Genomic DNA, 23,906 nt, shown 5'->3' with positions numbered 1-23,906 from the left:
TTCAAAGCGTCTTAAATTGTTACCGCTCTATGAACTGAAGCGCAGTAGGAAAACTTTGCTGCCATATGAGACTGTACTGATCTCCTCTCGTTACCGCCTCCTTTCACTACAGAACTGCCTCCAACTTCCCCTCTCGGCTCGCAGACTTAACTTGGTCAAGCTGTACGACGATTTTCCTATCTAAGTAAGGAACCTATTTAGGGCGGGTTGGGTGGGGCCACAGCTCTCCCAGTGATCACATCGAGTTTCTACTACTCCAAACTACAAAACTAAGGTACTTTCAGTGTTTGTTTTTAATTCCCTATACTGGCAATAACAAATTCAAGATTCACCGATTGTGATTGTTGATATTACAATACTGTACTCCAACCACGAGAAAGTCTCCAGGGAATGAAGGGAAGCGGGGTGATGCTGTGAATGAATGTTGACGTCATAAGATGTCATAAGGTCACACACGTGGGTACTCATATCTCTATTGGCTACCTCTCAAAGCACAAACCATAACACATTTGTATACTACCCTAGTTACAAAATTAGATCACAGTTAATCTCTTGGTCTATTAATCCCTCCATACAGGAAATAACATATAGAGAAGAGCGCGTGATTTTTAAACTGACGTTATAACTCTAATATTATCTATCTACTTCGCTCCAATAGATGACGCAATAGTAAGCACATTCCTTTCACGGTTTATCTCCTGGTTAGAGAACAGTAGGCTTACTAGTTTCACGAAAAATAACTCATAAACCAGGAAACCTCATGCTGACTCGCGTGAAATCACGTTAATGAATGACGTCATATATAGTAGATACTACTACTACTACTACTACTACTACTACTAGTCCACACCTGTGGAGTAACGGTTAGCGCGTCTGGCCGCGAAACCAGGTGGCCCGGGTTCGATTCCCGGTCGGGGCAAATTACCTGGTTGAGGTTTTTTCCGGGGTTTTCCCTCAACCCAATTTGAGGAAATGCTGGGTAATTTTCGGTGTTGGACCCCGGACTCATTTCACCGGCATTATCACCTTCACCTCATTCAGACGCTAAATAACCTTATTTGTTGATAAAGCGTCGTAAAATAATCTACTAAAATAAAAAAAATACTACTACTACTGCCGCCGGCGCCATTACAACCGCTGCAACTGCCGAAGTAGGTATCCTGTACCCTCCGCGCCGCCCGCCTCGAATGCAGTCGTTGTTTGTCGTTTGTGCGGTGCACACGCGTATTGTTCAGTTCCCCGTCTGCTAACTGCGTATTACAAACATGAACCCGGAGCGAAATCCCTGCTCCTCGTGTGTTCTCAAGGACTATTGCTGACATCTCAGGTAGGGGCCTTTCCAGATCAAGTGTTTTTATGGAGGGAATTCATACAAGTGTATGTTGTTATTATGAACTGAGAGGGAAATTTAGTGTAATAAAAATGCTCATCATGACCACAATTCCATACTACGAATGCATTTTTTTTTTCTCGTACGTGTTTTGTTAGTTTATTACTACGACTTCTTTATCTTGAAAGTGTTTCGTCATTTCTTTCAATGAATGCCAATAAAATAGTGATGCGTTTCCAGCTAAGTGCGCATAATTATTAGGGTCACTGAGTAAAGAAAAATATCATAGATAAATACATACTGGCAGTCATTTATGGTAGCAAAATCAGAAGAATGTGCTTACAATGTGCATATGAATGTAGCGTAAATTTCGCGTAATCAAGTGTAAGAAAGAATTTATTAAGACAGCGCGTTGCCGCTTAATTTTTGTGTTACGTTGTTTGCAAGTTGTGTTTGTGTGTGTGTGTTTTATTTTTATTTTATTCGCTGTCAGAAAGCGCATTTTCAGTAAAAGTATGTCGGACAATGTGATTGCAGTGTGTTGTGAAAGTGTTCTGCTACATATTTGTTGTGTAAATGCGGATTTAATATCGATTTCTGTCATTAGTTTCGTGTATTAGACAATGTTTCGTGCCCTGAAAATATATGCGTGTCGATCTTCTACTGTTACCCCGCAGTCATCGTTTTTATGCACGAAGGCGACGAAACCACAACTATTTCATGGTCTGTAATCCAGGTCGCTGGTTCGATGCCTTTGACAGAGAAACTTACTGCGATTCTTCAATCCACTGTCTTCTACATCTGTGAAATTTGGGTAATATTACTTTTTAGTAGTGTGAAGTATAAAGGGATTTTTTATACATACAGAATCATCTTATATGGGAAATCACTCAGAAAAATAAAATGAATCGGTAAAATGTAGAAATGCTCTTGGTATAACGACGTTTACGTTTTATGAATGTAAATTCTGGGCAACGTTGAATATGCAGGAAATCACCTGGATATATAACTTAGAAAAGTAAAATCAGGCAAATAATAATAATAATAATAATAATAATAATAATAATAATAAATAAGCAGAAATACCCTTAGTATTACTGTAGTATTTACATTTTAGGTATATAAATTCAGAAAGATGTTTTAATATATACATTTGCTTACCAACTTACATGGGAAATCATTCTCAATTTATAACTGAACAGCCATTCCAGTTGTCATGAATGTTATACTTTTACTATTTTCGAACTTTATATATTGAAAATGAAATGACTTTTGTCAACTTTTGTTATTAGAATCAATTTAGAAGATTAGTATCATTTTATAGGAAAAACGTTGTTGAATAAAATTGATTATTGTTACAGAAAATAAAGAACATATTTCGTCACGGATGTTACAAGATTTGTGAACTCATTCATACCTTACTAGCAAAAAGAGATTCATTCTCAGTGTCTATGTGACAGCTATGCAAATCTCATGGCATCCAGTTAGTTCACAAAAACATAATCGGTAAATAGTTTACAGGTGTTTCTTCCATATCATGGATGTCACGCATTTTTTTTGTCACGGATGTTATAGATGGAGTTAATGCCCTTCATTTTTCCAGTTTCAAAACAGATGTGCCATTTCTAAGTCAAAATATTCATTTGAACTGTAAGATTAATTGTCTTCTTCTTCCCTCAAGTATTAGGCCATATGGCCTGTTACGATCTCACAGTTGAATATTCAATCCAGCTCTTCTTTGGACGACCGAGAGATCTCTTCCCGTTTGGACGATAGTGGAGCATGACTTTTGGGATTCTATCTCTATGCATGCGATCAGTTGTTCTGATAATGTTTTACGTGATTAATTACAGGTTCTAGTTGTAATTCTTCCATTACATCTTCATTGCGTTTGTGATCCCATTTCGTATATCCCGCTGTATATCTCATAAATTTCATTTCATTAGCCGCTATTCTGCTTTCGTCTTTCTTCCTCAATGTCCATGCCTCACTGCCGTAACAAAGTACAGGTCTCACCAAGGTCTTGTATAGGCGAATTCTAGTATGCCTTTGTACTAGGGAAGGTTTCATAATGTTGTTAATTATTCCCATTGTTTTGGTGTATTTAGAAATTTTCTATGAAATGTCTACTTCATCGAAAAAAAGATAATGTGTATCCGAGATATGTAAAATAATTTACTGGTTCTAATATTTTTTAATCGAAACATATTTTGCTAGGCACAGGGTATTTTCCGCAGAAGGCCATAATTTTAGTTTTTTCTTTATTGCTTTTCATATCATATTTAATTCCAATTTTGTTAAAATTAAAAGTTGAACGTTGTAATTCATCTTCTGAGGATGCCAGCAGAGCTAAATCGTCTGCAAAAAGTAATGAATCTAGTTGTAAATGTCTACTGAGTTGTATATATCCATGAGGCAATTGTTTCCATTCTCTAATTATTTGATTCATATATATATATATATATATATATATATATATATATATAATAAATAGCAACGGTGAAAGGCTGCAGCCTTGTCTTACTCCTGTATGAATTTCCGTCCAATGAGATAATTTATTGTCACACATTACTGCAATTATTTGTTTTATAGATATTATATATGTTTGCTACAAGTTGTTGTGGAACATGGTCTGTGGCTAATACATTTAATAATTTATTTCTGTTCACCCTATCAAATGCTTTTTCCAAATCAATGAAAGCAATATGTGTTTCTAAGTTGAAGTCCCGGTGTTTTTTAATTGTTATTAACCCAAAGTAGCTACTGAAAATAAATGACAGAAAGAACATAGTACAGAGTAAAACGTTCCTTGATCCTGGAGCTCTGGAATTAACCTCACTTCATGTTATAGCAGTGTTCTTACAAAAATACCGATTCATGCAAAGCCCTAGAGAATGTGGTAAAGGACACTTCTTTTTTAAATAGCATCCTATATTCATTTTTACATATTTGAAATCTCTATTCCGTTTTATATGCAGTACATAAAAATGTAATTCATTACAGTGACTGTTTCCTTGTTAATTTCCTTTAAATGACATCCTTACGAACTTCTAATTATTCTGAATCTCTATTACATTTTACACATAGAAAGGAGCGTTTCGAGAGAACACTTAAAATTAGAGAATTAGATATTCGAAATGAGAGCCTTTCACGGCCAAACAATGTCTCAGTCGTTCGCAAAATAGTTCATTGTCTTTCTCACATTTTCAGAAGTGATCAGTTCCAACTTATCTCTAATTCTCAATTTCAATGCCTCAATATTGTTTGATCTATCATGATACATCTTGGACTTCAAGTAACCCCACAGAAAGAAATGTAGTGGGTTGAAGTTAGGTGATCTAGCTGGCCATTTAATGTGTCATCTTTTTCAGATCCATTTACCAGGGAACACTTGGTTCAGGATGCCATGATGAACCATTTTCAGCTCAGAAATGAAAGAGAGTGAAATTATTGTTTTATATATCAGTGTTTTGGTAGTTTCATGGCCGACTCTAAATGAGCACACCAACGAATTACTTATCAAGGTCATTCAAAGAAGCATAATAACATTTAGAAGAGAATATTCAATGGCATGAGTGACATTTTTATGTAACTTATGTAAAACAATGCAGATTTAAAATATGTAAAAATTGATGTATGCCTAATTAGGACGCCAATTTTTAAGTATTTTTGCTGCACCTGTATATCTGAATCAATACATCTGTAAGAGCACTGTCATAATACTAAGATGGTTATGGCAACATCTTTTGTATTAACATTTTTCTCATGAAACTAATTATAAAACGCTAGGAGTGCTATTTCATAGTTAACACTACAGGCTATATTAAAATGTTTCACATAATTTATAACTTTTAAAAACATAAACGTTACATTTAAGGAATATTTCTTCCCTAGTTTGTATCATTTTATTTTCTCTGTTATTTCCCATATATTACGATAATTTTGTAGACTATGTATTAAAACGCTAGGAGTGCTATTTCATACTTAGTTAACACTACAGGCTATATTAAAATGTTTCACATAATTTATAACTTTTAAAAACATAAACGTTACACTTAAGGAATATTTCTTCCCTAGTTTGTATCATTTTATTTTCTCTGTTATTTCCCATATATTATGATAATTTTGTAGACTATGTATTAAAACGTCTCCTATAATTTGTAAATATTATTAAAACGTGAATTTACGGTTATACTAAAAGCATTTCTATCTTTTTTGACCTTGTGTTATTTTTCTGAGTGGTTTGCCATGTATTAAGGTGACTTTGTATTAAAACGTTTCCTAGAATTTACACTCCCTAAACTCTACAGTTATACTAAAATTACTTCTGCCTCTTTTTTTTGGCCTTGTGTTATTTTTCTGCGTGATTTCCCATGTATCAAGTTGACTGTCTGTGCAAGAAAAGGTTTTCTAGAATTTACATCCCTAAAACGTAAACTTTACAGTTGTACTAAAAGCACTTTTTTTCGCGCATATATTAGAGAGACTTTTTATGTATTAAAACGTCTCCTTGGATTTACACTCCTGAAACGTAAACATGTCACTTTTGTACTCGTAATGGTATTTCCGCCTTCTTCTTTTTGTCCTCATATTATTTTTGTGAGATATTTTCCATATAGTCTATTGTATTAAGGTGTTTTTGTATGCATTAAACACCTTCCAGAATTTACATCCCTGAACTACTGTATAAGATGACGAAATATTTTTACTATATATTGTAAGTATACTGTGCAATTGAATCCATCAAGATCAGCCAATTATTTTAAGAAATAGTGTTACCACAGTCTAGTATATATAGTCACGAAGCTTGAGTTGTGAGGGTGCTAGGAACAATAGACTGTGCCGGTACTATTTCGCATTGTCTGTAATGAGGCGATAGTTGCGATCCTAGTGGTTAGCAACTATCTATGGATGCATATTCACTACGTATTGAGCTTCGTGACTGTATATCAGTAGTGTCAGAGTTGTAAGCTCCGAAACCGGTTGTGGTGCTTGAGACGTCCAGTCGGAGCGTGAACTTGCTTATGTCTGTGGAAGCACCGGAGCACGCAACGAGTTATAGTGGAGCGCTCCGCTCCGTTTAGGCTGTGTCTGACAACGCTGCTGTATATACTAGACTGTGGAGTTACCGATGCACGTTTCATAAAGATCAATATAATACACGCGGACGTAATTTCAGAAGAAATGGGAAGTTTATTACGGGTAAAAACATTACAGCAATGGACTATAAATCTAAATTTAGTGTAGTCTACGGTGCTTTAACGTAAACACTGTTTAGATAACTTTTACCATTCTTCCTTCCAATTTCTACAACCAATATATTATGATTAGACCTAATTAATTAATTTAAAGAAGAGCCAAATGGTCTACACATTTCTAATTTGTCACTGTACAAATGATAAGGGCAAAGATGTTGCTTGTGCTGATATTTTTATGTTATGGACAGGGGGCGGATGTTGATGACCTAAAAATCTATTTAAAATAATGCCCTTAAACTAATGGAAAAATGACATGAAATTAAAAGAAAATGACATTTAAATATTATTCACCGTACTCGCACCACAACTTCTTAAAAATTAGTCACCTTGTGTCAATGACTGCCCTGCAAATCTCGAAGAGAGAAGACAACTTCCTGGAATTTGACTAAGATAAAGGAAAAGAACATGCAACAAAATGAAGGTTTTAAGGAAAAACTATAAATATTAATGAGAGTTTACAATGTGTTTCAATCAGGGGTGGTCCATATCAGTGCCTTCATTCTCTGTCTCCTGCTCCTACCGTGCTTCAATTTTGTCACCAAATCTTCCAGATGAAGGAGTGTGAATGACAAAACAAATTGTGGGCGCAACGTACTGTACGTTCTGCAATCTTTGTGTTAAAAATACTGTCTACTAAAGTAGACATCCCTTACGAACCATGTTGAGGACACAACGTCCTGTCCAGGACATGGTGAAAGTTTCCCCCCTTCCAAACATAAATTACAAAGACACCCTCGTACCGACAAAAGAAAAGTAGCGGTCAAAATCCTCACTTAAACTAAGCTGCTGTCAAGCATTTTATATTACTTCCGTTGTGTGAAGTGAAGACTTCAGTGGAATGAGGGATGGACTTCAGAGTCTGTTCCAAACTATAAAACTCAAACTTCACTGTTATTCACATATTCAGTAGGTAATTACTACTGACGTATTTGGTTAGAAAATGATTTAATAGATCTATCCGTAAAGAAGAAAGTAAAATGCATTCCAAATGGCATAAAAGTTCCTGAAAGTATTAAAAATAACCAAAAAATGCCGAAAAAATATATATAAATGACCTGGTAGTTCAAAAACGTAAAAAAATGGCAAAAAATGCAATACAAGAAATTACTTGTTTACGTTGATATTAACATAGAAAGGATAGGCATCGTTCTAAAGTGAAAAATAAGAAGATGAGTTTTCATCAACATCCGCCCCCTAGTTATGAAGAATGAAAAATACTATATATTCTTGTCAAATGTAACTTTCCTCATATAACAGATCAAGTCAAAACTAAATTTCCAGTATTCTTACCGAGCCCCGAGGTTGCTTTTTGACGGGCGGTCTTTTCTTTGCATTGAGGCCGGAAAAGAACACAATGCGTGGATTTACCTTCTCACTTGCTGTACTAAGCCGGCGACACAATTCTGCTGGCACTTTACATTGTCAATCACAGTCAACTGTTTGAAGTTTATTTAGAAATGCCTATTTTTGACCATCGCCAGACATACACAACACAGCATCGCATTGCTTTGTTGAAGCTCATCTACTAAAGAAGTCGTAAGGATTGTGTTTATGCAAGTTGCTGTATCCTTTATTTCTTAATACAGTTCAATTAATTGGCTGAGATCGGCAAAGAAAAGTTCCAGCAAAATTTTCGCCGGCATACTGCAACAAATGATAACGATACGGAATACCGACACATTCTGGCCTTTGCAGGGTTTACAGCAAACACGAGGCCGGGAAAACCCAACGCGCTACCTGTCAAAAAGCATCCTCGCAGCTCGGTCAGAATATCGATACCTTAGATTTGACTCGCTCTGTAGAATCAATATGCTGGGCAAAATGTTTCGAAGGCAATAAAGAAAAAGAAAGAGAAAATTGGAGGAGTAACTGCTCCTGCGACTCCCCACAAATAACGTCTATGATAGTGTTACTGAAATTATTTCTTGTTGAGAACACAAATTTTAAATAGTAGCCTATGTTTTATGAAATGAAGGATTGGCGGGAAAAACGATGAGGGTCTATAAAATGAAATTTTTTAGTTATAAGTGTCATCTGATGGATTATGTTGAGAACTAACAGAGGCTTATATGGTTATTACAAAATCTCCAAGTGCAGTAAAAAAAATTAAAAGTAAATGACATTACGCATATGAATTAAGCAGAGCGTTTTAGAGTTTAAAATTCATTTTTCTCTAAAGTTTGTTATTTGGACCCTCATCGTTCTTCCCACCAGCCCTTCAAATGTCTAAGGGAAGTTACAGTTAGCTTTCAGCTCTTTGGTCGTGAAAGAGATAACATATTCCTAATGACTGATTATGTGAGAAAATAATCATAAAAATATATTACATACTAAAAATAACAAAAGACTTGCTATTTCTGGTTATAAACCACTTCACAATAGCCATTCAACTTCGAGAATTGATCTTCTTAGCGCCAACGCGCGATTTATTTTTCCAGATGCGGAAACGACTCTCTCTGTTTCTTTTATCTCCTCCTACTCAGATTCAAATAGTTCTATTTCAAATCCTTTAAAGAGAGAGAGAGAGACTGACAGAAATCTCGGTTGTTACAATATTAAATAATAGTATGTATAGACGTACTATTATTATGCTTATATTTGTTTAAGAAAAATGCAAGTGAAATAACGCCCTATTTACTTTTTCCCTTGCCATTACAGTTTTTCCATAAATGAGTCACGTATTTTACGGTATTGTTTCAAGAATGGTAGTACTATGAAACGCCTGTCAGTTTAGACTATACGCACGTCTTTCGATATCGTTATTATACTCCAGCATAAACGGTTAAGGATAAAATTCGAACATATTACAGTACAAAATAGTAGATCATGACTGCTATCTCATGTGTTAATGTAAAAAGGTAATTATTTTTGGATACACGATAAATTATTTGATAACCTGTTACACAATAAAGAGCTTCAAGATAAGCCTGGATAGTAGACAACCCCCACAAGCTTAGACCTCCGAGTAACTGTGGTTCTCCCAAGAATCTGTGGAGTAACTTCACACATATGAGAGCGGAGTCTATCTGTGCCGGAGTGTATTGCGGGCAGCATCAGCACGAGGCCGCTAAGGGGGTAAGATGCTCGTGGTAGAAGGTGGAGTAGAGTTCAGATAGAAATGATTCAATTCCTGCAAGCGATTATTATCTTCGTTCAACCAACACCTGCCCCCAGAGCGATCATTGGCCCTATCCCTCCCACATACCACTTGCGCAAAGATCTTGTTTCGTCTTTCAACTCTACAGAGATCTGGAACGGACCATAGTGAGGCGTTCGTAAAGAAAACAAATCGCCTGGAAGTATTGACTAACCTAAGAACATAGTATTTTTCATGTCTAAAAAAATAACTTCGAAGATTGAGAAATTTGTAACGTAATGTGGTTCAGTATACTATCCCCGTTTACCTCTAAAAATATTTGCACGTATACCCTTCTCACCTTGTATAGAATGGATGTAATATACGATAACTTTGCAGAATTTAACAGCCTATTCCTTGGATAGAATACAACAAAATATTATGAAGCCATAGTAAACCTAGTTCCTAGTTCCAAATTAATACTTTTCTCAGAAAAAAAAAAAAAAATTTTTTTCCCTAAATATTGATATTGTTTTATTCAATAAGTAGCATACGTAGACCTAACTCTTATTATTAGAGAAAATGATAAGGAATGATTTACATCTTTGCAGTTTTTCAGTAAAATGCACGGTTTTCCTACATACTAAATAAAAATATTAACATATATCGTTATATACTGCCATTAGGAAGTCTGGCAACCCTACTGCAGTAACTAAGGGACGGAATGCTGCTCTTCAAATCTCAGTTCGTAGTGTGTATTCGTAGGTGAGCCGGCGATGCACTGTTGCCAAACTACGCATACTTTGGTCTAATTTTCTAATTATCCATGCATTTAATTACAAAACGCATAAGAGGTTTTTTTTATTTATTTTAATGTACTCTATTGCCCCTTTCAGTCTGCACAGTTACCGGTATTCCACTCTGTACAGCTTACATAAATACTCGTACACGCCGAGAGTAATATGTCACACTTCCTCTTTAATTTATAGCTCAAGTACACGTGATATCTAAACGTGGTTCACGAGTCTAGCAGTTAGTTATCTATATTATGAAACAGCTGGCAGATTCCTGAAAAATAACACAAAACTAGGGCGCCCGTAACTCATTCCAAATGGAAACGTTGCAGTGAAAGGGGGAAAAGCTCTGCAGAAGATATCAGATGACAAACTACTTAAGATAATATGGTTCATATGCGAAAACGAACAGAATGGAAGAAAAGATTGAGGAATGGAGAATGCTGGGTTTGCAGTGAGGACTTGCCCTTGGACAAAAAACTATGAATGAATGAATGAATGCTTTCTTTAAACCTTATAGCTAGAGCACGGATGTTTGGCAAAATCCCTCTTTTATTGGGCGAAAGTAAATTATTATTTGCACAGATATAAATTTGATTCGGAGTAAATCAAAGTGATAGGACCAATTTTTGTTTCGCCTATTTTGCCTTTTTAAGGCATGTCTTACTAATTCAATAATAATAAATGACTTTTCTGTCATTTTGAAGCAATATTTCTTGTTTATTTGTATTTGTATTAATTGTAATGTAATGTGTATGAAATTTAAATATTTGAAACAATGACTAACTTTACTAACAATAGTAAATAAAAGTAGTTTATTTCGGTGTTTAATCTGCTAATAATCGTGCTTTAATGCTATTGATGTAATATGAATAATAATCGACAATCCACAGTTAAAAATATAATATTGTCATGTCTTCACGGTGCCAACGATCAGCTTTATAATTTCAAATATTAAGCTCGTTCTCATAGAAGTTGTCACGTAGCATTTTCAATTATTTGCTTTCATATTTTCAAATCTTAGCTTTACAGTTTTGTGCTACACGTATTTATTATTGTAGGAGAAAGAAATCTGAGTGAGGAACAGTCAGTTATTGTCGGGTGACAGAAGGTTTAAGATCGGTTAGCTAGAATGCCTAAATTCAGTAAACCATTGCAAAGTAAACTTCATGCTTACGTTAGTGAATTTGGTGTCCGTGTGTTTTCAACCGATGGAACAGTTTTGTTATGTAAGGTTTGTGAAGAGACAGTTAATCACAAAAAAAAAGAGTATTTTATAAGTCAACATGCGTCACCTAAGAAGTAGATTATGTGAGTTATGTTGATATAATTTAAATTTATTGCTAAAATAATTATGCTTCTTTCAAAGATTATTGTGCCTCTTTTTTTATGATTTTATTGTCTTTTTTGCCTGCTTATTTTAACTGTTATAAATGCCTAAATATCCGGGCTCTACTTAGCCATTATTGGACAAGGAATATAAGTTATCGTATTTTAACTTACTTGTATTTCTACACAGTGTGTTTCAGGAAAAATAATAAATATTTTAGGAGGTAGGCCTACTAGTATGGACTATTCTGAGTAAAAAAGTTCATATAAACATGTGTCCAATTTTCAATGGGTGTGAAGATACAGCTGTTTCAAATGTTACGTTTGAAGGAGTAACAAATTACTTACTGATTATATTCGATTGATTTAAAGTCTTACAAAATGTATGACGGATATTATAGCCGTTATGTGACGCATAATTTAAATTTCGTATTCCACGAACGATCGGCTGCGATGGTTACATTCGGTGGCCACCAAGGTCCCCAGATCTTAATCCCTTAGATTATTGTCTCTGGAGATGAATGAAAAGCGAAGTCTATGAGAAAAAGTAAATACAGGAGACGAATCGGTTGTTCGTATTATGAATAGTGCTGCCTCCTTAAAAGAATGCCTACAGTTACACACAGACGTACTACTTCCAAGAGAGTTGAAAAATGCAATGAAGTCAGTGATGAGTTTTATAACAATTACTTTAAATTGCTATAAATTATTGAATAATCAATGTAATCAAAAGCCACTTTACTCTCTCCTTCATAACATTTGTACAGGGTTTTATTCGTAACATTAAAACAGCTGAAAATTGGAAACTTATGTAGTATTAACCTTTTTATTTGGAATGGTCACTAATACCACCTCCTAAAATATCTGCTATTACCCCTGAAACATTCTGCATACATATAGCAACTGGTATAACACAGTCGGTATCGCTTTTGCCTACTGATCCGGAGTTGCGCTCAGGCGTGGATTCGATACCCGCTTGGGCTGATTACCTGTATCTGTTTGGATATTTTTCTGAGATTTTCTCCAACCGTAAAATGAATGTCAGGTAATCACATGGAGAATCCTCGGTCTCATCCTGCCAATATCTCCCTGTTATCAACTCCATCGGCACTAAGTAATAACAGTAGTTGCTACAGTGTGGTTAAATAACAGCATTATATAGGTGTTTAATGACTTCGTATGAACTGCGCGGTTTTACAGCTTCGACGGAATTGTTGAAAGCGAGTTAGTATATTGGCTAGTTGAGTTTTAAAATTCGCAATGAAATAACTTTCATTTCGCCTTACACTTGGGGAAAATTTTGGAAGCAACTCAACTAGGTAGTCTGGTCCAAGTGGGATTCGAATATAGACCCTAGGGATTCATTCAACACAGACCCTCCATCACATTTCACAATAGCAGAAGGGAAGCAGCTTATTGAGATTTCATCAGACAACACAGTGAAGATGATATTTATTTCTTCGAAACTGCTTGAATTTTGGAGCTCCGTGATGAATGAGTATCCAGTGTTTAGTAAAGTGTTGGTTTTCTGAATCGACGCATGTGACGTGCGAGGCCCGCCTCGCACAAATCCGGACAACACGAGAGATAGTGAGTGGTTTCTATAACTGAGAGATGCGAGGTCTGCGCACCTCACAGCCATAGAAACCACTCACTATCTCTCGTATAGTCCGGATTTGTGCGAGGTGGGCCTCGCATCTCGCACGTCGCATGCATCTGTTCAGAAAAACCAAGGCTTTAGAAGTCCTTGCGCATTATGCTGCCTTTCGCAACGTCTTATCTTTATAAAACTGGATTTTCGTCCATGACAGTGATGAAGTCCAAATATAGAAAAAGAATAAATTTCCAGAGTGAGATGTGCATTGCCATTTCAAAATTTTAACCCAGATACGATAAACTATGTGAAACTAAGGAAGCTCATATTCCCCACTGATATGGTTGAACATTATGCCAGTAGCGAGTTAGTAACATCTGTTTTTCTATTTTTAATACGGTTTGTGATTTTTCCATCGTTAAGTGAACTGACACCGCAAGTGATAAACATTAAAAATTTATATTTTTCTAACTTTAATAACTGATATTTCATATTTCAAGTGTATCAACAGTAAATAAACATATGAAAGAGGTTTTTGTCTTTCATCGTCGCATATTGGAAGTAAATTGTCAAGAGGGGAGACGTGTCCTGCTTTCCGAAGACAGCGGCGGATTTTCAGGGGAGGAAAGGGAGGCCGTGCCTCCCCTAATATTTTACCAGAATAGAATATGACAATATTAATTCCAGATGAATTAAGATCACAGGCAAGTTACAGCTAATGACGAACATTTTTCCTTTTATATTAATTTTACTATCCACTACGACTCAGATGTACGTTACATCAAGTCGACCACATTCAGTTGGCGATACCCGCTCGCTATACTGTATATAGTACAAACAATTTGTACCGAAAAATAACAGCGCTGTAACCTGTATAGTCGAAATCTAGCAGCCTGCAGTGTCTATGCGAGAGCGGGAGAGAGGAGACAGCTACATCACTCTGCTCCCCGGTAACCATGACAACAGCAGTTCAACCAATAAGATAGCTAGTTAGCGGAGTGTTTAAACTTAACTAGAACGCGCGAGGGGAGCCGAATTTGGAGACGTCCTACCCACCGCTGACAACTGTACTGCTTATAGTCACGGATTTCGGCTGTACTGGAAAGATCTCTCTCTTTCTCTCTTCTTGGTTTTAGAAAACTAAGTCACGTGTTGTTAGTTTTCTCTCCCTGCGCAAAAGTTTTCTTTTATGTTATTAGATTTTTCTCTTATTTGCAAGTGTTCCTGTTATTTTTTTTTATTTTGTGTTACGAGATATATTTATTTATAAAGTATATTATAAACAGGGAAAGGATTTATATGTAAATACATATTTACTTATAAAGCTAATATAATTTATATTTTGCATTATCTTTATGTTTCACAATGTGTAGGGTTGAAAAATCCTACTTTTATTTTCCATATTTTTCCATATTTTAGAGTTTAGTACATATTTTCGTTAATTTCCATATATTTTCCATATTTCATATAAAACAGTCCATATTATATTAGGTTTAACAATAAAACAAAACAAAATTCCATTAACTTTTAAAAATACATTTCAACAATAGAGATTTAAACACATGTTCAGTAATCCCTTTAACATCAGAGTTATTTGAAAATTAGCAGTCCTATCAACAATGGGAAAGTAAGTTACAAAACTGTATTAATTTAATTTAAAATTTTTAACAGACTTCAGTTGTGCAGCTCAACAGTTAAATGCCAGTCAGAGTACACATAGGTTCAGTTTTGTAAATCATACTATGAAGACGGTAAATATGCCAAAAGTACGTCATTCAGTCAATTTAAAATCAAAACTAACAAGTTACATTTCAGAATTTAAAGAAGATGGTTTATCAACTGACAATAAAATATTATTTTGTAATTTGTGTCAGTGTGCAGTATCATCTACACAAAAGTTCCTGGTGCAACAACACATTACAACTAGTAAACATCAGGCCAACAAACAACTAAATTCCAAGCAGAGACAATTGTTTTTAACACAACCAACAACATCGAATGTAAGATCTGAGTTTAACATCGACCTGTGCCGTTCTCTCATCTCTGCTGATATTCCTCTCTACAAACTAAAGAATAAGGTCTTCAGGGAATTCCTTGAAAAATATACTCAACATACAATCCCGGATGAGTCAACACTTAGGAAGACGTATGCTCCATCCATCTACGATGAGACAATACAGAAGATAAGAGATGAAATTAAAGATAGTTCAATTTGGGTTTCCATTGATGAGACTCCCGACAAAGAAGGTAGACTTGTTGGTAATGTAGTTATCGGTTTGTTAAGTGAACAATATTCTGAACGAATTCTTTTACATTGTGATGTTCTAGAAAAGTGCAATAACAAAACTATAGTTAAACTGTTCAACGAAGCTATGGCCAAAGGGTATTATGTACGATAATGTGTTATTCTTTATTAGCGATGCTGCCCCTTATATGGTCAAAGCTGGACAAGCATTATCTGTTGTATATCCTAAATTGACTCATTTTACTTGTGTGGCGCATGCATTTCATCGTGTGGCAGAAGTGGTCAGAGACAATTTCCCTAAAGTAGATTTGTTGATTTCATCAGTGAAAAAAGTATTTCTCAAAGCTCCCAGTAGAGTTAACGTGTTGAAAGAAATGTACCCTGAAATTCCATTGCCACCAAAGCCAATTTTAACTAGATGGGGTACATGGCTAGAAGCAGTTGAATATTATGCCGAACATATAGACTCTATTAACAATGTTCTCCTTGCATTGGACTCTGAAGATGCAGTCTCAATTGATACTGCGAAAACAGTTACCTGTGACATAAGTGTGAAGAATGACTTAGCTCACATTCAGCATACATTTTCATGCATCATAAAAACGCTCAAAAGTCTCCAAAATAGGCACCTTTCACTATCTGAAAGTTTTGAAATTATAAATAGTACTGTGGAACAACTGAATCGTGGTAGAGGTAAAGTTGCAGATGCAGTAAGAGCTAAGGTGGACACTGTACTTTCAAAAAACCCTGGATATGAAGAACTACAAAAGGTTGTTGCTGTGATGAGTGGTGAATCAACAGTGAAGATTAACTTGGACTTATCCCCAGCAGACATTGTGAAATTGAATTATGTACCAGTTACTTCTTGTGACGTCGAACGCTCTTTTAGTCAGTATAAATCTATCCTCAGAGACAATAGAAGAAGATTCACTTTTCAGCACTTGAAAGAAATGTTTGTAAGCTATTGTTATGGTAACAGACAATAAAAATTGTGTTTTGTTGAAACTACATTGGAAGATAAGGTACGTCCATTATATTTTTTGTTTAGTTTGATTAAAATGTATCAATATTTAACGTACATAGTCATTTTTTTTATAATTTTAAGTCCATATTTAATTCCATATTTTGGTAAAAATCCATATTTAATTCCATATTTTGGTAAAAATAACTACATATATATTTACATATTTCATATATTTTTAGTCCATATAAATCCGTTCCCTGATTATAAATATATCGAGAACTTAGAAACAAATGCAGATTTGTCTCTAGCTTCTTTAGTAGCAGTTGTTCAGTATGTTGTGACCTATTTGATCGGTTTGCGAAGAAAGAGGATCGTCGAGTGAATTTGCTGTAAAATTAGTCTATGTAACAGTAATGAGCAAGCCCCGGATTCTTAGGTTCGGATCAATTTTGTTGCTGCCTCGTTACTCTCGAAATATTGCTTTTCTTATTCGTTTTATGTAGCAACAATTAACATTCTTAAATTTAATACGACATAAAAAAAAACCTAATTCGTAGGTTAGGACTTAAAATGTCCTAAAGATACCTAATTCATATCAGGAGCGCTACTTAAATGAGTGATTTGCGGGTGTAATAATTTAATAAAGATACAGTGTAGTAAAGATAATAGACTATTAATATGTATTAATATTGGTAAATAGTTCCATAAAACATTCCATAATCACCACGTGAATCAGCAGGCTACTTTTTAGATTTATAATGTCAGGCCTATAATTACGGGTATTTGAATGTAACTCTACGAGTACTGTAATATATTAACAGTATATTGTTTATTTTTATTTATTTTCCCGTAAAATCATATAAATTCCTAAACATAAGATTTAAAATTCTAAAAAATCCTAAGAATAGATTGGAGAACTTAATTTCAGTTTCTTAAAACCTATAAATTCTGCGCTTGGTAATGAGGTATGTTACAGGCCTTATATTTTTAATACGTGTAATGCAAACTCTCATCAGTAACGTCTTGGCCTCCTCAACTTTCAAACCCATCGTCCGCCACTGTCCGAAGCTCAGGAGATCCACGACAGCAAAAAGTTTGAAAATCCCTGGTGTAATGAATACAGATTCCAGATTTGAGAGCTTCTTTCTGAATGACAGGCACATTTGCCGCATTAATAAAATTATTTTTTCCTTTAGTGCGATCTACTGAATTTTATTTCCATTCTTTTGTTCAATGGTGTTTATGTTCCTGAACACAGTAAGTGTATGTTAAGGCCTTATTGTTTTATTTTAAACAATCATCTCGCGATCCCCCTTCAATTCTTTACACGACCCTCAGTTTGGGAAGCGCTGGTTTAGACTAACAGCGGGCAGACAGAGTTCTGATTTGTATCTTTTACTAAAATTATGAATTTCTTATTAGTAGTAAACGTATGTTCGTTTTTAACATAAAACATCATCAGGGAGGAAAAAATGTATTCACAAGTTAAGGTTAAGAGTTACACGTTTCCAATAGCCTTTAACTAGCTAATTTATATGCTTTGAGATTATTTTCGTTGAGATCAAAATTAATAAACTCATTTTTAAGTATTTGTTTAAAGTCCAATTGCTGTTACGACTTCAAGACTTCAGCTTATATCTCTGTATTAAATTGGGAACGGAATGTACTTCTGTGTATGATGAGTTTCAGCTTTGTCAATATTGTGATCTAATGGGCGGGCTAATATAGTAATGCAGGCAGTTGCGTTGGTAGATTGTGAAGGACAATGTCCGGTTTATTTGCTGGACTGGATTGGCCTGCGTATTGGTATACGATAATTTAGCCGGTAATACTGGTTTCCAATGTGGGTCTGGCTTTTTACTCACAATGAAGCCTACTTTCTTCTTCGTTGAGAGCAACAATTTGGTCCCTTGTGCTGATAATAGTAATTATTTCAGTTAAATTGTGCTAATACTACTTATACACCATCACCACCACCAGCACTTAGCGCAACAATCACACGCACCTAGCGTTAACACCACAACTAGCATTTAGCGCTACCACCACCCACCATCACCAGAATTTATGGCACCCACCACCAGCACCACCAACACAAATAGGGCCTACTTAGCGCTTTAATACCACAACCAGTACTACTACTACTATTACCACCACCATCACCACTAGTACCACTACTACTACTGCTATTACTACTACCACCACCACTATTACTACTACTACCACCACCACCACCACCACTACTACTACTACTACTACTACCACCACCACTACCACTACTGTTACCACTACTACTATTACTACCAACACTACTACTACTACTACCAACAGTACTACCACCAGTACTACTACTACTATTACCACCACCATCACCACCAGTACCATTACTACCACCACTACTACTACTACTACCACCACCACCACCACTACTGTTACCACTACTACTATTACTACTACCAACACTACTACCAACAGTACTACTACACCAGTACTACTACTACCACCACCAGTATTACTGCTACCACCACCATCACAAGTACTACTACTATCACCACCACCAGTATTACTGCTACTACTACTGTTACTAATACTGCTACTACCTCCATTACTTCTACTATTACTCCTACTTCTACTACTATCACCATCACCAGTACTACTACTACTACTATCACCATCTCCACCACCACCAGTACTACTGCTACTACTACTACTATCATCACCACCAATACCAGTACTACTACTATTAGTACTTTCACCACCCCAGTACTACTACTATCACCACCACCAGTACTACTATTATCACCACCACCAGTACTACTACTACTACTACTACTACTACTACTACTACTACTACTACTACTACTACTACCACCAGTACTATTATTACTATTATCACCACCACTATCAGTACTACTACTACTACTACTAGCACCACCACTACTACTGCTGTTACTACTACTACTACCACCAATACTACTACTGCTACTACTACTACTACCACCAGTACTACTATTACTACTACCATCACCAGTACTGCTATTACTATTACCATCACCAGTACTGCTATTACTATTATTACTACTACTACTGTTACTACTATTACCATCACCAGTACTGCTATTACTATTACTACTACCACCAGTACTACTACTACTACTACTACTACCACCAGTACCGCTGCTACTACTGTTACTACTACCACCAGTACTGTTACTACTACTACTACTACTACTACTACTGTTACTACTACCACCAGCACTGTTACTACTACTACTACTACTACTACTACTACTACTACTACTACTACTACTTCCTAGCTGCGTACTGCTTATTCATTATCCTATGGTGCATTAAGCGGTGGCCTTACACCATGTCAATTACATGACCAGAAATTCACATGACTTGTGAATAATACTGAGGTCAGAGAGGGCTAAATGACACAATATAAAATATTGTTATTAACTTATTAGCGTCATTGTTCCCCGTGGTTTTCCACGAATTCAAACGCAGTTAACTCTCTTTTCTTCCGAAAGAGGACAATATTTTTGGCCACATTGCGCTACATACCGGACAGTTGGCTGGTCTGTCCTGTTAAATGGCCCACGACATATGATTAAAGGCTATTTGATTGGGTAGAAGTCGGGTCGTGCCCTTGTAATTGATGCTATCCAGACATTTACCTGGTGAGATTTGCGAAAACACGAAAAATCTAATTCAGGATAGCTGTCGCTGGACACTGCATTTGTATGTAGTGCTGTGACATTATACAGTTGAAAGCGATTGAAACGACACTGTAGAGAAGCTTTTTTTTTATAGATAATATGACGAAATGGGAGACCGAACGAAGGTAAGTGTAGTGTGAAAGCAAAACTTGCAAATGAACCGCCGGAAATTGAGCATGAATCGAAAAAGAGTAGACTCGAAAGAGCGCGAGAATGCATAGCAAGAAAAGAGGCATTTTCTAACTTCTCTTCTGCAGATCAGTTACAAAGTGCCAACGATTTAGTGAATGTTCGTACACCGTAAACAAGGAACAAACAATCGACGAGTGCAATGCCTGATCCAGCTGATGTCAGGGATTTAGAGTTAAATTGTAGTTCACCACAAAGAAAACTTTATTTAAAAGTTCTCATCAAGTATTTGAAAAGCAATTTATTTTTCATACCATATTTTAGCCATCATCAGGACATCCGCAAGGGGGTTACAAGGTTTGAACCCCCCCCTCGAACTTAATATATATATATATTTTTTTTAATATTTCTTTATCCATAATCGTTTTACTTACTTACTTACTTACTGGCTTTTAAGGAACCCGAAGGTTCATTGCCGCCCTCACATAAGCCCGCCATTAGTCCCTATCCTGAGCAAGATTAATCCATTCTCTATCATCATATCCCACCTCCCTCAAATCCATTTTAATATTACCTTCCCATCTACGTCTCGGTCTCCCTAAAGGTCTTTTTCCCTCCGGCCTACCAACTAACACTCTATATGCATTTCTGGATTCGCCCATACGTGCTACATGCCCTGCCCATCTCATACGTCTGGATTTAATGTTCCTAATTATGTTAGGTGAAGAATACAATGTGTGCAGTTCTGTGTTGTGTAACTTTCTCTATTCTCCCGTAACTTCATCCCTTTTAGTCCCAAATATTTTCCTAAGCACCTTATTCTCAAACACCCTTAACCTATGTTCCTCTCTCAAAGTGAGAGTCCAAGTTTCACAACCGTAAAGAACAACCGGTAATATAACTGTTTTATAAATTCTAACTTTCAGAGTTTTTGACAGCAGACTGGATGATAAAAGCTTTTCAACCGAATAATAACAGGCATTTCCCATATTTATTCTGTGTTTAATCGTTTTACCTTTTCTAATTTTTCACTGTCAGAGTAACAAAATCTACATCGACATAAGGCATAGTCCTCCTATCCAGTCTTCAATATAATCCCTGTGCTTGGTGCTGCGGCACTTTCGAATTATAACAATATTATCTTTATTACAAAAATACTTACTGCCTAGTATCGACACAATATGAAATTTAACTTGTTGTGAAACATATTGAAAAGATCGTTTTGACAGTTCTTCAGTGCAAATGTTAAATATTGTGCATTGTCGATTTTAAATTCATTTTAAGATCGGTATTCACCCGTTCGTTAGTTTGAGCCTGACTTTATTGTGAAACGTTCGTTTAACGTTTTGTGTATTTGACAGTTCATATTTTATTAATAATAATAATAATAATAATAATAATAATAATAATAATAATAATAATAATAATAATAATAACACTAATAATAATAATAATAATAATAATAATAATAATAGGCCTACACAAACTTTAAAATATCGGAAATGTAAATTTAAACAATTTTAATAATGACCAACCCATTGACAAAATTCTGTATACGCCACTGGCCATCACAAACCAATTTTTTTTATTGGGATATTTTACGACGCTGTATCAACATCTCAGGTTATTTAACGTCTGAATGAAATGAAGGTGATAATGCCGGTGAAATAAGTCCGGGGTCCAGCACCGAAAGTTACCCAGCATTTGCTCGTATTGAGTTGAGGGAAAACCCCGGAAAAAAACCTCAACCAGGTAACTTGCCCCGACCGGGATTCGAACCCGGGCCACCTGGTTTCGCGGCCAGACGCGCTGACCGTTACTCCACAGGTGTGGACACAAACCAATTGATTCATTTTAAATTGTGAGGAGTATAGAGTATAAAACTCTTAAAATGTTAAATTATTGTAAACAACTTGGTAAAACATTTTAAAATATTACTTACTACACATTTACAGCTTAAGAAGTTTCGCTTCTACCGCACTTATGGTGAACTACTTCGTTTCTTTTTTTCAGATACAATCTTACAGGACGAAATATATTAATATTATGACATTTTAAACTGTTATTTTAATTTTTAAAACGATATAAAGTAGCATTTTACTTTTTCTCGCTTTATTCTAACTCGATGAATTAAGGACAAATTAATGATAAAAAAAAGAGATGATGGTATAATTTATCTTTACTGTATTCTTCCAATTTCAGTTACAAGTACATGTAATATACAAATGCGAGATGTAATTGATGTAAAATTATAATGAATTTCGTCATACAGTTATTCTGTATAAACCCGTAGCTTATGTCATTTCACAGTAAAATATTTTAACTCTTGGGAAACACGCAGAGTTCGCGTGACTACGCTTGTGTTATTGTCACGCAGCCGAGTAGAGTTAAGAATGTCGTAAGTGAAATCAATATATCTCTGTGGCTCAAATGATAGCGTATCCGACTGGCTCAAAAGGCAGCATATCGTACTCGCTCAAATGGTATGGCGTATCCGACTGTCTGAAATGATATAGCGTATCCGACTGGCTCAAATGGTAATGTATCCGACTACCTCAATTGGCAGCATATGCGCTAGCTCAAATGAAAGGATATCCGACTGACTAAAATTGTTGCCTATCTAACTAGCTCAAATGGTAGTGTATCCGACTGGCTCAAATGGTACCTTATCCGACTGGCTCAAATGGTAGCTTTTCCGACTGCTCAAATGGTAGTGTATCCGTCTGGTCAAATGGTAGTGTATCCGACTGGTCAAATGGTAGCTTTTCCGGCTGGCTCAAATGGTAGCTTTTCCGGCTGGCTCAAATGGTAGCTTTTCCGACTGCTCAAATGGTAGCTTTTCCGGCCGGCTCAAATGATAGCTTTTCCGGCTGCTCAAATGGTAGTGTATCCGTCTGGTCAAATGGTAGTGTATCCGTCTGGTCAAATGGTAATGTATCCGACTGGCTCAAATGGTAGTGTATCCGACTGGTCAAATGGTAGTGTATCCGACTGGCTCAAATGGTAGTGTATCCGACTGGCTCAAATGGTAGTGTATCCGATTGGTCAAATGGTAGTGTATCCGACTGGCTCAAATGGTAATGTATCCGACTGGCTCAAATGGTAGTGTATCTGACTGGTCAAATGGTAGTGTATCCGACTGGTCAAATGGTAGTGTATCCGACTGGTCAAATGGTAGTGTATCCGACTGGCTCAAATGGTAGCTTTTCTGGCTGGCTCAAAATGGTAGCTTTTCCGACTGCTCAAATGGTAGTGTATCCGTCTGGTCAAATGGTAATGTATGCGACTGGCTCAAATGGTAGTGTATCCGACTGGTCAAATGGTAGTGTATCCGACTGGTCAAATGGTAGTGTATCCGACTGGCTCAAATGGTAGCTTTTCCGGCTGGCTCAAATGGTAGCTTTTCCGACTGCTCAAATGGTAGTGTATCCGTCTGGTCAAATGGTAATGTATTCGACTGGCTCAAAT

At 36.0% G+C, this 23,906-nt stretch overlaps 1 protein-coding gene across 1 annotated transcript in view; it reads left to right on the top strand.

Annotated features, from left to right (window-relative positions):
- The first annotated feature begins 1,208 nt into the window (after window positions 1–1,208).
- LOC138703155 (insulin-like peptide receptor) overlaps window positions 1,209–23,906 on the top strand; it is a 722,445-nt gene continuing 699,747 nt past the window's right edge. Inside the window, exon 1 of the mRNA XM_069830809.1 lies at window positions 1,209–1,327. The gene's annotated coding sequence lies outside the window, so the exon portion shown is untranslated. The remainder of the gene's footprint in view (window positions 1,328–23,906) is intronic.

Source organism: Periplaneta americana, chromosome 7 (genome assembly GCF_040183065.1).
Source record: "Periplaneta americana isolate PAMFEO1 chromosome 7, P.americana_PAMFEO1_priV1, whole genome shotgun sequence".
NCBI classification, from domain to species: domain Eukaryota; kingdom Metazoa; phylum Arthropoda; class Insecta; order Blattodea; family Blattidae; genus Periplaneta; species Periplaneta americana.
This window is presented reverse-complemented; position numbering and strand designations above follow the sequence as displayed.